The sequence below is a fragment of the Ammospiza caudacuta genome, chromosome 5 (assembly GCF_027887145.1).
Source record: "Ammospiza caudacuta isolate bAmmCau1 chromosome 5, bAmmCau1.pri, whole genome shotgun sequence".
In the NCBI taxonomy this organism is placed as follows: Eukaryota; Metazoa; Chordata; class Aves; order Passeriformes; family Passerellidae; genus Ammospiza; species Ammospiza caudacuta.
In genome coordinates, this window is record NC_080597.1 from 65138639 (window position 1) to 65149554 (window position 10916).

Here is a 10916-nt window from a genome sequence, read left to right on the forward strand (position 1 = left end):
AATTTTGTTACAATACATGATGGAATACACTACAATTGCAGCTTACTCGTAGAAGGTACACAATTTATGGAGTATGAAAATCCCCTAGTCCAATTGGAGGTCCAGTTGTCTTCATGAATCTGAAGATTTCAGTAGTCCTCTTGAAAATTCCAGATCCCACAGCCTGTTACTCTGATGTTTTACTTTGAGCGAGTAAAACTCACAAAGTTGAGTGCTCACATTTGACAGTTTGACATGACCATGCCAGGTTCTAATTTGAACATTATGGGCTTTTTTCAGGGAAAAGTCATCAGTCTTCCCCCCTTGCTCCTGTATTAGAAATGGTCAAATACTCTGAACATATATGTAGTCGTTATTGTTTCTTTTTTTCTTCTTTCTTTCTTAGTTTTTGTTTTCTTTTTTTGTTGTTTCCTTTTTTTCCCCAATTGTGGATGCATAGCCATGCTTCTGGATTGAGACCCAAGTGACAAAAGCATCATTCTGGCCAAGCTCTGGCTTCCTCCCTCAGGGGAGTGTGAAAGGGCAGCAGTGACTCATCTCCGTGATCTGTTTCCCTTCCTACCGCTGAGCTGGATCCAGCCCTGCACCTGTCCATGAGGTGGCAACATTTGTCACACTTACTGAAGTGCTTGGATAGGAATGCATAGCCTGTTTCAAAAATGTTTACTGCCTGCTTTTGGTTTTGTTTATAAAAATGTCCATAATGTGAACTTTGGGCTCTACAGTGCCTTTCTATCTTAGAGCTGGTGCTGGGCTGAGCTCAGCTCTTGTGGATCTCCTGTATGACTGCCTAGGGCTGCAGTTTGTAGTGGAAAGAAGTTTTGAGGTACTCATTTGCCAGCTAGTCCATGTAAAACAGTAGCAATACATCATAGGGATTTGTAGTTTATGATCTGGATTAGAATTTCATATATAAAACATGATGGGACAGATACTGATTTGTTAAGTGCTACAAAACTTGAGTCACAAAATTTCATTTTCAGTAATCCCAGTCATTCCCACTAAATAGACCAGACCCTCAAAACTCTTCAGCTCCAAATTTGAAGCACAAATTAGACCTAAAATAAAGGTCTTAGAAATTAAGCAGTGAGAAAACTTGGTGCTGCTGATATTTTTTCAGTCTAATTTCTTCTATATATTAGTCTTATGGGTATTGGTGATTATTTCCAGTGTAAATCCAAAGGATAAGGATACTAATTTTTGTGGAATGTAGTTAATTTGACTGAAATGAGGTTAACTAGAGCAGGAGTAGTAACTGAGGATTCATTAGACAGAACCACTTTCCTTACTTTGAAGGCACTTCTTTGACCTTTGTGAAAGACTCCTATCAGTGAAATAAAATTTAAAGCTGAATCAGCGGAGTATGAGAATGAACAAGGTGACTGAAGTGCAAATGATTGATGTAGGCTATAACTAGGCTGATGATGAATAGTAGGATTTATTCTGACAAACTAGAAATATTTCTATATAGCCATGTCAATGAGTTTATAAATAACTGCTGAGTTTCTTACTAGATACCTTTGCAATATTCTGTTCTGAGACCCCATTTTCATGCATGAGGCCTCTTTTAGCCTCCTCTGGGCCAGGATTTCACCTCTTCTACAGGTGGTTTTGATTGAGAACTGTGCAAACAATGTAGAGCAAGATAGGTACTGAAGGTTTTCTGATTAGTTAAACTTAGTGCTGCAGTATGTATTTTAAAATAGCAAATTATTTTTGTAATTCCTGAGTCACAAAGCATTAGAATACTGAAAAAAAATTACAGACTTACAGTGCTTTTCTCCAATGGCTGATCCAAATATTAACAGGAGATGGGACTTGTTCTTACAAGGATAAAGTAATGGAAAAAGAAATGCAGCTGTCATCAGTTGTGGAGAGATTAGTACCCTTGAATAGCTCTGGCTTCATCAACAGCTGCATTTTCATGCACATAACATGGAGATTTTATTTGTTAAGAAGGCTTGCAAGGCTGCATCAACATGTAATGAGTTGATTCATTTTCTTTGGACAGTGATTTGGCTTACTTGGGTTATCCCAGAACCTGCTGTTTCTACTGTAACAATTCCTGTAGCTATTGACCCTTTTGGGGTGAGATAAAGAAGTACCTTGTTTATTTCAGTACCTTCTGAGTTCTGATGCTTCTATACACCATGTAAAACCATATTCATTCTTGCCATTGGTGAAATTTTTCCAATATCCACCAAATACCATTTTGACAAGGCCCATCAGGCACTATGTTTTCTTCTCATAACTGGAACAGCCAGCCATGCCAGGAGAATAGTGTGAAGGACAGGATTTCCAGCAGGAATATTAGAGATATTACATGTCTGTGACCTCTGGGCACCATGTACCCAGTTAAGTATCTCAGGATTAGGTATTCCCTCTGCACTTGTACTGGCAGAGATGGCAGGGAAGAGTAAGAAATGGCAGGTTCTCGAGGGCTGCCTGGAGGTTGGTGTACTGTGTGTTCTGCTCAGTCCAGAAAGTTGAGGAACAGAAGATGTACTCCATCCAGAAGTAAATCCTACCAGAGGTGAATAACTTCTCCTCTTTTCTCAATGACAGAATGGCATAACTTACAAAAGAGCTTCATCATTGCTGGTAAATATGCATTGGGATAAAGATACAGCTTGATTAGCAAGTCTAATCATAGACAATACAAAATTTTTATGTGTTTGTAGATACTGGAATGGCTCCACTAGAAAATTGAATGGGAGATTAATAGCAAAACCGTGTGTTTTTTATCTCAGCCTCATTTGAGATCTTTTGCTGTGAACAGGCTGATTCAAATGAACTGTACAATACTCAGATAAGGGTAACTTTTTGATTTTTTATTTTTGTGCATGTTTATTAAAAACATTTAAAGAAAAAATCTGAAAACAATACAGGAACTGTTTGTGTATGCCAGCAGAGTTGAAACTGCAGAAGTATAATCCTTATAATGACCGTATTCATGTTTTCATGAAAACTTATGTCTTTAAAAAGCCACAGCTCAATGGCAGATGCAAAACAAAAACCAGAAAAATACCATACTGCTTGTTATTGGACATGAGCAGTATATCTGCCATGTATTTGAATAACCAAGTATCCACCCAGATGTCTGATATCAAGGAGCTCAGAAGGATGATATGAAAGTAGGACCAACACTGGGCAGTCAAGCAGTCTGTGGATGGAGGTGTTTCCGTGCTGTTGAACAAGTGAATGTCCGACTGTAAGCAGGGAGTCTTGGAGTGGGAACATGATGTCCAAAGTACCACCAGTAGACTTAATATTTGAAGTGTTGAAGTGTGTTGTACTTAGTACTTAGAGCCCCTTCTCCTCTGCAAGTGACCAATACCCCATTTTTCCAAAGCAGGAGAAATATCCCTAACTCTTCTTTCATTTAGTTCAGACTACATTTGCTAAGAAATCATTTCCACTGGTGTGTTGCTGTTGCCAAAAAGGATTTGCTATACAGCTCTTCCAAAGGAGTTACTACCAACAGGCAGCAAAGTACTAAAAGAAAATACCCTCCTGTTTGGGTAGGCAGCTGGGCAACTCCAGGACAGAAACAGGCTGGGCTTTCCTCTGAGATAAAGTTGTGGATGAACTTGCCTTTTTGACAGCTTTGATGTTTTGAAGTATGCAGAACTCTACCAGACTTCCGTATTCCTCTCTGTTTCTTCCTGTACCCTCCCACTGCAATTCTGTGGTTTTGGAATGGTTCTTACAGAGATCTGCACCAGAAGCACAGCGAGCTCCTGGGCTTGACATCCCACAGGGGATGCTGCTGTGAGCTGTCTGTCACCCTGTGGTACAGGTGTGCATTGTTCAACTAACCTGTTGCCACATACGGCCTTCTGTCCTGCCAGGACCTGTTTGGGTATTTGGAGAGGATTTGGATTTGGCTTCAGCAAGGTCCTTTTCCAAAACCTGGTGCACTATGTTGAACCATTAATGCTGTACTGGTGTTCATGTTTCATATTTGTTCAATTTTGATTAAATACTGATGAAAAGCCTATGTCAGGCTCAGACTGATGGATTAAATGTGATTTTTCTTAAGCAGCACAGCAAAGGTGCAGCTTTGCCTAAATTCATTCAGCACATATGTTCCATTTTCCTGGCACATAGATTTTTCTACATAACAGGATTTCTAATATGCAAATAGTTTCTTTTCTGTATTCAATTTTTGTTCAGGGAAATATGTGCTGCATATTATTTCATGTACCTTCTTCAAATAGTTGAGTTCAGAGGCATAAAAGAGGGATGGGAGGGCTGGGAAATTGAGCTTTGCTAGCAGGCTTTCCTGGAGCCTATTCATTGGTACTTCAGCAGCTGAGCACTTCTTGTGCTCACATAGGTAATGAGGGTTTTCACATAGGCACCTCCTAAATCCCAAGTCAGAGAATAGTTGTGAAGAGAGAATAGCCAGGAGTGGCATAAGTAACCTCTCATTAAAACAGCCTTGCCAGATGAGGGAGCATGTTTCTACAAAATCCAGCAAAAGAAGAGTGTACCTGAGAGATGGTGATGGGAGAGCAAAGTTGTTTACCACTCTGTTGGCAAAAGCCTTGATTATATTCTCACTGTTTGCATAATTTCCCTTTTTTTAACTGTATTTATGATGGTGCTGTTTCTCCCTCTACCCCGTTTCCATCAGTACAGTCCCAGCTGTGTTTTTTTCTTTCTCTGCCACTGCATCCAGCACACTGAGAGTTCCCACCTGGGCAGTTTGTGTGGGGAAGTGAGTGCCCTGCTCTGTGCCACCCTGGATGCCAGCCCTGGTGTTGCCATCCTAGAGCAACTCAGCATCTCAGGCTTGGGATGGCAACAGCAGAGAGTGGTTGTTTTGTCTTGCAGGGTATAGGAACTTCAGCAACATCCCTGAAAAAGAAAGACGTGATCGGAATAAGTAAAAACATCTACAAGGGAGGCAAATTATGTTACTCGTGTGCAATTACAGCAGTTCCTGAATTCCAGCTGCATGGCTGAATGAATACCCATCCCATTTCCTCACATTTACATTTTTATGCTGGTTTTGATTATTTCTTAAGGATGCAAATCATTAGGAAACAGCAAATAACTGGGCGTTATGCTCAAACTTTCTGAGAACAGTGCCATGTTGAGATTTGGGGATTTCAGAGAAAATGAGAAGAACAGCCAAAGACAAGTACACGATTTCTCCAGTGATGTAAACAAACCTGTAGCTCCTGCCTCCCAGGGAGGGGAGCTTCTTCTCTGTCAGCACAGGCTCTTTCACTTGACTGAGCCTGGGGCTTGGGCACGTGCAGGAACCTTAAGTAACTTCTCCAGTGCTGCTCTTCACTTCAAGCACAATAGAACATGTCTGGAGCTATCAGTAATGAGATGTGTTCATGTATCCTGAGTGGGTTGCTTTTCAATGGCTTAGAACCCTTTACAAAAATCTTATCTAATGTCAGGAGTGTGGGAGGGGTCTCTTTGGTTGATTATAGGAAAAGCAAATACGATGGTTGTGCAAATAGTCACAGTTACTTTCTGCAAAGCAATTTATCCTCAGCAATGCCTCTGTTCACCATCCACTGAAGAGACTGAAGCTGATCCCTCTGATCCATTTGGGATGTATTTGCAGAAATAAATAATCTCATTCCTAAAATATGGGGAAGCAGGGGATTAGACTGAAAATTCAAACTGCTCTGTATGGGCTAGCCCTCATACTACAGGAGTCAGAAGTCCTGATTTCAGAATGCTACATAAATATGCGTCTGGTTTATATTTTCCTCAGATGGTACAGCTTCATGAATTTTGGTGTTGAAGGCAATTAGATGTGTGACCAGGGCAGCTGTTTTCCATCGGTAGCTAAAGAATAGCTCATCCATCAGGAGAGACAGCACTGCTTTGCATGTTCACAGCTGAAGAGATAGAGATAGTGGAGGAGTTCAGGTGGTGCTGCTGTTTCCTTCTCAATTTCCCTTCCTGGGGAGGTGAGGATGGTGTAAGAGCACAGTAAGATCATGAATATCAAATTATACTCTCAGACATGGATCACCACAGGTTTCTGATGATCCAAGGTCTGTGACTATGGGCTGCCTTTAGAGCAGTTGGATTCTTTTAGGAGGTGTCATATTTGATGCTCCTCAAACTACTGAACCGTTCAGAGGAGAGGGAGAGAGAGAAAGAGGACACCTTTTGCTGCCTTTGTGCCAAGCTGCTGCTGTTGGGCTTTTCAGCTGAAAAGGATGCAAAGTTTGGGGCACCTGGGAAGACATGTTTGGACACAAAGGTCTAGAATGGTTACATGGATCACTGTGGAACAGATCTACTAGTCATTCAGCTTGTTGAAATCACAGAAGAGAACCAGTCTCAACAGGGATTGGGCTAATCCTTTTTCCTGTTTGTGTCAAACAGTCCTTGCTCATTAAAAACTGGAATTTCTTTTTGCTTGAAACAAGTAAGTCAGCATGGGCTGCTTACCCAGTTCCAGCTCTGACTGCTGAGAAAGTCATTATTTATTTTTAGCAGGTTAAGAAACATCATTTATGCTAACCTTTTTTCTTTTGAATTCTTTTCTACAGATGCCTTCCAGAAATCTTTGGATGTTCGACATGTTACTATAGATATATAGTAAAATTTTGACAGCTTTCCTATTGCTCAAAACCTGAGGTTCCCTACAGAGACCTTTTCTTCACTGTGGCCTTATTGCCAAGTTGTCAGAGCATTAATTAAACTAGAAGAATAAGGCATTGCATGTAGTTTCCTATACTGGATGCCTTCATGTCAGGGACATATCTCCATGGTAAGAACCTGTATATAAACAAAAAATAAGCCTGGCAATGCTACAAAAGCTCATACAGGCTTTTAAGTGAGAAACATGGCAAAAGAAAATACAGAGTTTAAAGCAAAGTATTTCTTGGGAAAATGAAGACTGCTGAATACTGCAGTCATTAAGAACAAATGTGATAATTTTGTTTGGCTATTTGGTATATTCCTATGTTACTTTTAATCTCCATATTTTAGGTATTTTTTGGCTCAAATCTAAAAAGTTTTCTTATTCTAAACCACCCCTCATTTATTATAGGTAGACTTACTGTTCCTTAGTGGGATTATGGATTCTCTGTACAAGCGCATAAAATTATGTATAGTAAAACTTTATTCCTTATAAACTGCTAATAATTTGCATACTTTTCATTTTGCTGCATGGATCAAAATGCCTTCATACACTATACATCACATCTCAATTTGATATGCATTTACTCTGCTGTTTAGAAGTCAAAAATACAGCACACATGTTGATGTTTTTCCTGCAATAAAATGAATAGATGCTCAAACTATAATTGCAATCCACTCTTTGCTAAACCTACAGGCAGAGCCAAAACACTACAGAAAAAGTATTTTTCATTTTTTTCCTCACATTTTCAGGGCTGTGTGTTTTTGTGACTCTTCAAAAAATAAATTTGATCATTTGCTGCCGCACTGAAAAAAAATTTTCAAGAGCTGAAAGGAGAAAATTGTGCTTTAGGAATTACAAAATGAAGGGGATAAAACTGTCTGGAGGATAAAACTGCTGTGTGTACACAGGGTCATCCCTTTCTTCTTGCCACGTTCAGAGCAGTTCCTGGGGGGTTGCATACAAAGACTCTCCCTGAAGGGGAGCACTGCAGCTGTTGGTACCTGGCTGTGCCACTGAGAATTGGGGCCAGCAGAGGGACATCCATCACTTACAGGCCTGGTTCTGGTTCTGGGCCTGGCCAGGAGCGCAGGAGTGAAAACTTCTGTGCCACTGAAAAGGGACTTGGAGAGCACTGGTAGTGTCTTCTGTCTCAGCCAGATACAAGAGCACTGGCAGTCTCTCAACATGTTATTTGAAACATTTTCAGGCTTGAAAAGTCCTTGTTCTTGTGAGGAAGCTCACCTCCATTCATGTGTTTCTGGGCTGGAGCTGGGTGGCTGCTTCATACCAGCCTTCTCTCCTCCTCCAGGAGCTCCATGTCCAAGGTGGGCAGTGTGGCCAGAGGTCTTGGTGTCTCTGGGGTGACTGTGTTGTTGTAGGCAGGTAGGTGGAGTGGCTGTGCTGCCAGGAGCTGCCTGTAGCAGCATATGTAGTATGTTCCTCTTGGTGTCTTTGTAGAATCGCAGACTGTGCTGAGTTGGAAGGGGCCCACCAGGATCCTTGAGTCCAACTTCCTGCACAGCCCCGCACATTCACACCCTGTGCCTGAGAGCATTGTCCACACACTTCTTGAAATCTGTCAGGCTTGGAGCTGTGACCACTGCCCTGGGGAGCCTGTTCAGTGCCCAACCACCCTCTTTGGTGAAAAACTTTTTCCTGTTAGCCAGCCTAAACCTCCCCCAACACAACTTCAGGCCACTCCCTCGGGTCCTGTCACTGTCACCACAGAGCAGAGATCAGGGTCTGTCCCTCCTCTTCCCCTCATGAGGGAGTTGTAACTGCAGTGAGGTCTCCCCTCAGTCTCCTCCAGGCTGGACAGACCCAGTGACCTCAGTCACTCCTCACAAGAGCTTCCCCTTCTTGTCCCTGGTGTTCTGGGTGGGTGTGCAGCAGCACAGTGTGGGTGCCAGTCTCTGAGCTACTCTTCAGCAGAGCAGTTTCACCCTTTGCTGCTCTGATCCTGCACAAACCCTTCCCAGTAAATCCTGTAAGACACCTGGCTGGCTGTTGGCTGGGGAGTCCATGCCCAGGTATTTTACATCTCAAGCAGCCTATGAAGCTGTACTGGGAGCCCAACAGCGACTCAAGCACACCCTGGGGTAGTCAGGAGCTCAGTTTAGTGCTGGGCACCCAGGCACAAGCAGAGAGAGTTAAAGTTCTACAGTGCTGGACCATTCTCACCACCTCCTCTGAAATGTCAGAGTGATAGCAAGAGCCTCCTGTGTAGAAGCAGACTTTCAGCACAGCTTCTGCCATGGGATGAGTTTCCCTGTGCCTGTCCTCAGAGCTGTGTCTGCCAGCAGGATGCACAGGGCCTCGTGTTCCTCTGCACAGGGCCTGGCCACTGCGAGGCTCCTTGTCCTCCCTGGCTCCTGCCCTGCCATCCCCTCTGCTAAAGCATCCCAATATGACTCAAACACTTGGATTCCTTCTCTTCAAAAAACAGTCTTTTAAAAATTATTCTTTAAATTTTCTGGTAAATAGAGTTAATGCCCTAAGAGAGGAACACTTTAGGTTGCTTAGCTGAGAGTATCTTTTATTCATGAGCTGCATGCACCATACATTCACCCCCTCACTCAAGTCTCAAGCATTATTTCAGGCAGAAGAAAGCACATCTTTAGCATTGTAGGCTTTTGAACAATCTGAAAATGTGTAATGAAGTGGCAACACATCTCAGAGGCAATAATGTGCTGAAACATTACAAGCCTTTATAGTTAGTGGGCATTTTAAAGCCCTAACTTGTAACAAACAGAACTTTGTTATTAAATACTTTTATGTACACAGAACTTTTCTCCTTCTCCCTATGTGTATTGAGTGAATCCTAAATGATAAACTGCATCAGTGCTTTTTCTCATAAACTGCTTGGTTTTTAACTTACAAGGTCCTTAACATAATTTTCTCTAGTATATCCAGTAATTCCCTTTCTTTTCTGGGTGTCCCAAAGAGAGGCATACAAGAGTTCATAAATCTAGTGCAAACTTATAGCCTGCTGTTTCCCCTCTCAGAATTATTTTTTAAAACACAGGTGAAATATAAAGCCTGGGGAGTGCAAAAGTTGGTCTCTTCATTAATTTAACACTTGTCTTTGTGGGAAAATAAAGCACAGATGAAAAGTCTGTAGGAAGACCTGCTGGTTCAATCCAGGGTTTGGCTACTAAGCGTATTTGGTTATCAGAAGGATTAGTTCATTGTTGTTGAAATTTTAGCTTTGATCTCTCATTATAAGTTTTTTAAATTCTGAGGATTAATTGCGTTTGAGGGGAAGATCCAAAGAATTTTTCTGACTCCAGTGGGTTTTGAAGGAGGCCACCTGAGGTAAATGATAGGAAAGCCCACCTCTGCATCTTGATCCCTGGAAATGGAATTGACCTTTTCACAGCTCAATTACGGATCAGTTTGTATAAATATATCTTAATGTTTGACCCCAGTCTCCTTTGTGTGCCCTGGTGCAGTTGGCCTGTGAATACTGTGGTCTCCTATCAGCAAAAGGAGACAAGATATTTGCTCAGATGTTCAGAGTCAACAGCCCAGCAGAGATGGCCCCAGCTGAGGCTCTAACTCGGGCAGGTTGAAAAGCTTGGACCAGCTGTGTGGAGCTGAGCAAAGCTTTCTGCTTGTCCCCTTTGGTACTCAGCTGCCAATAGTCCAAATTTTGCATTAGCAGTACTTCATAGCTCTATGGATTTTGAAGGTGGCATTTCTCTTCCAGCTGTAGTTTCTTCATCATAGATAAGGCAGCCTCCTGTGCCCAACAAATGTAGCTTTTACTCCTGCTGGGGGAGGAACACAAGGGCTCAAATGAGATCTGTGCTACAAATACACAGTGCCTGGGGCAATCCAGCTCGTGTGGGCACCCACAGATTCAGCACCCCTGATCCTCATGGGCTGTGTGAGGCTGGAGAGCAAAGCCCCAGCTGAGCATCTCTGAGCATCCCCGTTACCCACAGGAAAAGGGCTCAGTCCCACAAACTCAGAGAGGTGTCTCCCCTTGTCAGTGGGTCTCGTCCTGTCTCCCCTCAGCCCCGTGCCCTGTACTCCTGTTTGCTTTGTGCCTGTTCTGGAGCTGATCTCACCCCACTGAGACCCTAAAACCAGCTCAGCCAAAAACTGGAAAGCTTTCTGCCATGTCTCAGAGATGGGTGAGAAGGAACAGGGAAGGATGTGCTTTGGTAGCCACAAGCCAATAGGATTGGCTCAGCTGCCCCAAAATCAAACCTTAAATATGTACATCCCCTCCTGTTTCCCTCTACATGGATGGTCCTTGCCCTTGGACAGTGGCATAGCTTGG

General features: G+C 42.5%; 1 protein-coding gene across 1 annotated transcript in view; it reads left to right on the forward strand.

The window, feature by feature from the left end:
• The window catches only part of ORC5 (origin recognition complex subunit 5), a 70685-nt gene extending 63464 nt beyond the window's left edge, over nucleotides 1–7221 (forward strand). The window contains exon 17 of the mRNA XM_058805244.1: nucleotides 6534–7221. The gene's annotated coding sequence lies outside the window, so the exon portion shown is untranslated. The remainder of the gene's footprint in view (nucleotides 1–6533) is intronic.
• Nucleotides 7222–10916: the final 3695 nt, after the last annotated feature.